Below are 6,523 nucleotides of genomic sequence, written 5' to 3'. Positions count from 1 at the left end.
TGCCTTGCATCTCCCATTCCCACACACAGAATTGAAGATACAGGGCAGGAGCCCTTGCCAAACTGAACAGCTGGGAGCAGTGATGGAGGGCACAAGGCTGGTAACAATTACTTAAACAAATGTAAAGAAAGAAGAAAAATTTTCCTGTTTGATTCTGCCAGTAGTAAAAAAGAAAAAAAAAAAAAAAGAAGGGAGTAATTACTCATGCTTTTTCTCTTTTTCCCTTCCCACTGTACTTAGCAAGGACAGAAACTGGGCAGATGAAAACTGGAAACGAGAAGGCAGAAAATGGAGGGTAAAGATGGCATGAAGCAAATGGTAGCAGGGGAAAAAAATCAAGAGCAAATTCTTTTCCAAGTGACTCTCTGAAAAATAGACATATGAAGTAAATTAGGAACCGTTCAAGGAAATTTAAAACAAGCCCCTACATCTTATGTAACTATAGAACCATACAAAGAGAACAGAGATTCTTAATTATTTGGAATGATCTGTGGCATTTTTAAGACCAACAATCCTCAAAGATAATACAACTACATTCAAACTAAGCTATTGATCAACATGGAAAAGTAAGCAGGTGAAAAGCCTTAGTTCTCATGGATGCAACCTTTAAGAATCCTCTGGCTTCCCAAGAGCTCCAAACCTCAATATAACCAACCAGAAGTCTTTACAGGTAGAGAAGTAACTCTGGAACATTCAAAAGCAATTAACTCAACAGAGAATAGCTAAAAGCTCAGAGATTATACCTCACACACTCTGATGGATCAATCCACTTAAAAAGAAAGGACAGTTCTGATTGGTTAATCTCAACAGGCTGAGTCACATCCCAGCATCAGCACCTGTAGCAAGCAGAGGTTAGAAGCCAAGAGGCGGGAAGCCACAGTACTCTGAGGAAGGTATGGGTAGAAAAAAGAAGTCAGTAACAAAGGAAAGACTACTTAGTTCTATACAACCACTAGCCATCAGCTTATCATGTTCGGGCACACCGACCAGAACTGACTGTAGCCTGAGATGGCATTCTGTATGCTCACTTCAGTGCTAACACTTCCTCCCCCGGCTCCCTTGCTGATGGCTCTTCCCCATCCTCCCTGACAGCTGTCACATACTAGAGCTCCTCTTCCTCCCCCTCCTTTTTTGTTTTTGGGGTTTTGTTTTTTCCAATTCAGTCTCTGGCCCCCTTTCTGTATTATCTCATCCTGTATTTGCTCATGCCTTCTACTCAGTCCCTGTCCTTGACAAGCACACAATCCAGTGGGGGAGGTAGACATGTCACTAGATTAGGTACAATACATCACAGTCAACGCTATGAAAGAAATATACCAAAGCGCTGTGAGCACATACTCATCTATCATTACCCAACTTAGTGTCTCCAAATCAACACTCTACTTTCCCACTCTCTTGTAAATCTGTTACTAAGTCCTGTATCTTTCCAAAATATCCCCTGATCTCTACTTCCATCTCACAGTTTAGGCTTCATTTCTCATATGACCTATTTCAACCACTTCCTATTCAATATATTTCCACACTGTCATATGAGCCATCTCCCTAAAAGAGATAACATACCATATTATCCCCTTGTTTTGAAATATCTAGTATCTTTCTAATGTTTAAGAGATGAAGTCCAAATTCTCAGCACAGGAAATAGCATCTTTTAAAAGCAGGCAAACTGAGTTCTAGTTCCAATGCTTACCACCTATGTAACCTTTGGCAGATCACTTTCCATCCCTAAACTTTCTCATCCACAAGATGAGGATACTAAAAGAACCTACTCCTTTGGTTGCTATGAGGATTAGGTAAGAAACTCCATGCCGAGTACCAGCACAGAACCCAGCACTCAATGTTAAGTATTAGCCTGGGCTATCTCATCTAACTAGAATAGCTCACTCCCCAAAGGGAACAGATAATCAAGGTTTGCTTTCATATATTTTAGAGTGATTAACAAGAGTTAAATCAGAAACAACCTTCTAGCTAATCTAGAACAAATAAAAACTTCAATTAACCAATATAATGCTTTGATAAAAATTTTGGTTTGTCTAAAATTTACCATACTTTATTTAAAAACAATATCCATTTTAAAAAACCTAGGTTACTTTGTTTTCCTATTCAAGTTCAGAAAAACAAATGAAAACTCATGTATAAGAATATAGTTTTCTATAATATAAAATCCACATAAATGAAATTCAATTTCAATCATATGTAACTAGCTAAAGATGTGCTCTTAACAGAATAACTTCAGAAGCTTAAGAAAATAAAAGTATGCATCAGATAGTGGAATGACATTCATTCTCGGACCTTACAATCAAAAGACAAAATCATAAAATTATTTTTAAAAGTCAGCGATTTTAATAACATAAAAACTACAAAGCCTTCAATAATAAAAATAAAAATAGATCAGAAATATTTTTCAAAAGATTAATATATTTATGGTGTTAGTGCTAATGAAAATTAGTGAGAAGATTTCAGTAAACTTACGGGCAAAGGATGAACAATTCACACAAAAGAAAAAATAAAACTAGAAAAATACTGCATTTGCTTTTCTATTGTAGACTGTGATGTTACCTAGCAAGTATCTATCTGTATTTTTAAAAAACGAAATTTTAAAAACAAAATCCTGTAAAAGTATGATAAGATCTGGTTGACCAAATTCTCCTAAAGGCAGTGTAAATCAATACCTTTCAGAAGTAAATCTGGTAATACTTCTCAAAATTAACAAAACCTTCATACCCTCTGACCTTGTAATTCCCCTCCTGGCCCTTTAGCCTAAAGGAAAGAAACAAAATGAACCCCTATACACTAACCGCATTACCTTAAAAATGGCAAGCAACCTAGATGTCCCATAATTAAGAAATAAGTAACTCAACTCACTGTAACACTGTATAATAATGTAAAGGCATAAAAACTATAACAAAAAGAAAACACAAATATGAAAGCAAATATTTAACATTACATTTATGCTTTGATTACAGTATCATGTAGCTATAACAAGAAATAAGAAAAATTAAGTTTGTTTTTTTTTATTTCTTTGACCATTAAGTTGTTTCTAAAATACAAAGCCTGTTGGACTTGATCAGGCCCACCACACTAAATACACATTCCAAACTGACTTTTCATGGGCATTCACAATTTTTCCCAAAAATCTATCACATAAGAGTAACAGGCTGTTCTCACATACAGGCAAGCCAAACATGTAATTTTAGCCATGCTATTAGCCAGCTGTAATCTTATTCTATTAAAATCTCGTTTTACCATCAAAACATAACCGTATGTGGGATCTCCATATGCTGATCAGAAGCCACTTGCTATGAGGCATCTGGAGAAAGGTCCCCAAGCACTGAAGTTAAAACTATCTGGCCAAGTGGAACGGTGAAGGTTAGGTTTCTCCTATATCCCCAAATGAATTATCATGTTTCTCAGCCACTCAAGGGCTTTAAGTCCCTAGGAGCAGCAGCTATGGATTCAAGGAGGGAGAAAGTGTGAGCAGATTTGCTCTCCCTCTGAAAAATTGGCAACTTCTTCATTTTCCCCCAAAGCACCATGAAGTAGTGAAAAATACACAAGCATGAGGTCAGGAGATGTGAGATGTTAGATGAGCCTAAATAACCTCAAGCAAGTTACTTGCCTTTTCAGTCTCGAGTTGTTTAATGGTAAAATTTTTAAAGCTGAACCAAATAATCTGTTTATTCTTTCAAGTTCAACGTTCCATTAAAGTAATAGAGCCCCCACCACCCCGTCCCTTTTCAATACATACCCAAGTCTCTCTGAATGCCCAATTAGACCGTAAAACAATTAAGATTTAGAATTAGGAGACTGGGGGCAAGGGTGAAATACACAGATGGTCCAAAGACCTGGACTGTAATCCCAGCTCTGTCCCTTTCTACTTATGTGACTGTGGGCAAATGACTGCACCTAGGACCAATGAAGCAGCAATCTTTACTGGTCATGTCGTTTTCATTTCCGTGTCATCAAATGGATTGGTTTTTTTCCCCATCAGAAATAACTGGGGTTTCCTTCCTAACCAGCAACAACAATTTTTACTTCATTTTTGGATATGTGAAAGTACCTTGTGCATTCGTCTTTTCTAAGTTTTCTGATATTGAATGAAGCAGTCTAACATTTCATCTACCTTAAAGTTATATTCAAGACTCGGACCATTTTTCAAAAACACAGTCAGTAAATAGTTTTCGAGCACCTGTGCCATGCAATAGTATGTGCTAAAGTTGCAAAGTTCCCCTACCTTAAGAAGCCCAAAAGCCTGGTGGAGACAGACGTATAAACAACTCATTAACTACCAATTGACAAATGCTAACTGCAGACTATAGGGATCAGTCCAGACAAGAGGGATGAGGTGTCTGGACAAGGCTCAGAGGTGATATTTTAGTAAGGTCTTGAAGGGCAAGTTGTTTACTAGGTAGAGAATTCTCAACAGAGGAACAGTGTAAAACCACAAAGGAAGATGTTATCTTCAGAGAACTGCAAGTAGTCTTTATGGAGAGAGCAGGCATAATGGTAGAAGATGAAACTAGAACGTAGGCAAGTACCAAGAAATTGTGAAGGACTTTGAATTTTAGCAATACAGACTATAGAGAGTCACTGAAGGACTTCTAAACATGGACTCAAAGTCCCTTCTTCCACCACACAGTCAAAGGAGTTGACTCAAGGCAACACAAAGTACAGGTCTGGATGTGGAAAGGTAGAATTAAAAAAAATTTTAATGGGGAGTTCCTGCTCTCAGGATGTCTTCTAGCATTTTCTTAACTATGTCGTATCAATACCACACTGAAGTAAGACTGTATGAATTATGGCTAAAGGTTCAAGAAAGTGTGAATTTTTCACCTAAAGATTATTTGAAGTCAATGTTGTTGAGAATACTAAAGAAAACAACCAAATCAGAAAGAGCAAAGAGCTTTAATAAATTAAGAGAAGCAAAGAGTAATAAGGTTGAAGAAGATTGACTTCGGACAAAACACTCAGGAATGTTTACATCCTTATCATATATTGATTATAGATAATAATACATGTTTTGTACCTATCTTTTTGAAGGGGAGTATCTTAAATTCCTTTTGGTTAAAGAGCTGCCATCACTAAAGTCTCTTTAAACTAGTCTAAAAGATGATGCTTTAAAAAAAAACTGGCCAAATTAATACATTCCAATAATATTTTAACGCCCAGGAAAAAAGGATGAAAAAAAATGCCTCTTCAAATGGTTATTCTGAAAGGTTAAAGCTCCATTTCTCTCACCTATAGGAGTGAAACACCAACATTCCAATCTGGGACCACAAAGAGTCCAAGCATCAGTAATGTCATCACTGCTAAGGCCTAGTCTAGGATCAGCAAGCCTAATTGGCTGGGTAGCCTACAAAGATGAATTTGCAATTATTGAAATTCAAACTGAAGCTTAGCCACCAAGGACCACCTCGAAGGAGTCAATCCTCCTTTTACTCTGCCAAGAAAGTAGGTGCATTAAAAAATATGTATAAAAATAGCAGCTGTCTAAAGAGAAGAGAGGAGATGCGAACCTAAGACAACGGTGTGATCCACTGAAGTTTTATCTCAGGATATGTTTTAGGGCGTGTCTTTGTTTTGGCCCAGTAATTAAAAAAAAAAAAAATCCCACTCATTCAGGGCGCCCCGGTACTTTCCCCTATCAACCCTCACAAGCTTCCTGGCTCTGAAATCACTGGGTATCTCAGCCCTGCCCTGACTTCTCCTTAGGGAAAGGCGGCAGCCCCAGCGGTTCGAGGCCCCGGCGCGCTGTCACAGCCCGCAGGGCGGCCTCCGGCTCCACGGCCGCCCCGCCTCGGGCGGCTCGCGGGCGCTCAAGTCACCCTGGAGGCCGGGAGGCCGGGGGGCGCCACAGCCTCACCGCGGGAACCCGGGTCTCCACCCCGACCCGGCCTGCGCCCCCAGTCCTGAGCCGCCTCGGGCGCGCGCCCGACCCTGGCCCCGGCTCCGGCCCTGACCCCGGCTCTCACCGTGCGGAGGTCGCGTTGCCTCCTCAGCCGCGGCCCGGCTGCGGACCTCCCAGAGACCTTCGGGCCCGAGGACGGCAGGTGAGGCGAGGGGCCGCCCGTCACATCCCCGCCGGCCCCTCCGCCCAGCCGGCTGCCGCCAGCATCGCGTCCGCGGCCTGATGGGGCGCCGGACTCCAAAGCCGCCGCGCCCCCTCCCTCGGCCGGCGCCCGCCTGGACTCCGCCCTCCAGGGCCGAGAACACGGCGCGCGCGCAGCCTCGTCCCCCGAGCCGCCCGTGCGCAGGCGCGAGCCTCACGCCGCCAAGCCACGCCTCCGGGCCCGCCCCCGCCCGCCTGACTCCGGCCTCAGCCCACCTCTGGCCCCGCCCCGCCCCCTCGGCAGGCTTCCCCTGGTCCGGCCTCGCTTCGGGACCCGCCCCGCTCCACTGACCTTGCCTCTGCCTCGTGACTCAGGTCTCTGCTCGGCCGAAGCACTGACGCCAGTCCTGCGGCTGACCTCACCTCTAGCCGTCCCTCTGAACTAACATTTGCTGCTTGACCGCGTCCAAACCTGTC

General features: G+C 42.2%; 1 protein-coding gene across 1 annotated transcript in view; it reads right to left on the bottom strand.

Moving 5' to 3' along the window:
* LOC105813309 (serine-rich coiled-coil domain-containing protein 2) overlaps nt 1-6,189 on the bottom strand; it is an 85,901-nt gene extending 79,712 nt beyond the window's left edge. The window contains exon 1 of the mRNA XM_012647954.1: nt 5,970-6,189. The gene's annotated coding sequence lies outside the window, so the exon portion shown is untranslated. The remainder of the gene's footprint in view (nt 1-5,969) is intronic.
* Between the last annotated feature and the right edge of the window lie 334 nt (nt 6,190-6,523).

Source organism: Propithecus coquereli, unplaced genomic scaffold (assembly GCF_000956105.1).
Source record: "Propithecus coquereli isolate 6110/MARCELLA unplaced genomic scaffold, Pcoq_1.0 Scaffold109, whole genome shotgun sequence".
Taxonomy (NCBI): Eukaryota; Metazoa; Chordata; class Mammalia; order Primates; family Indriidae; genus Propithecus; species Propithecus coquereli.
Note: the sequence above shows the minus strand (reverse complement) of the source record. Positions and strands in the feature narration are given on the sequence as shown.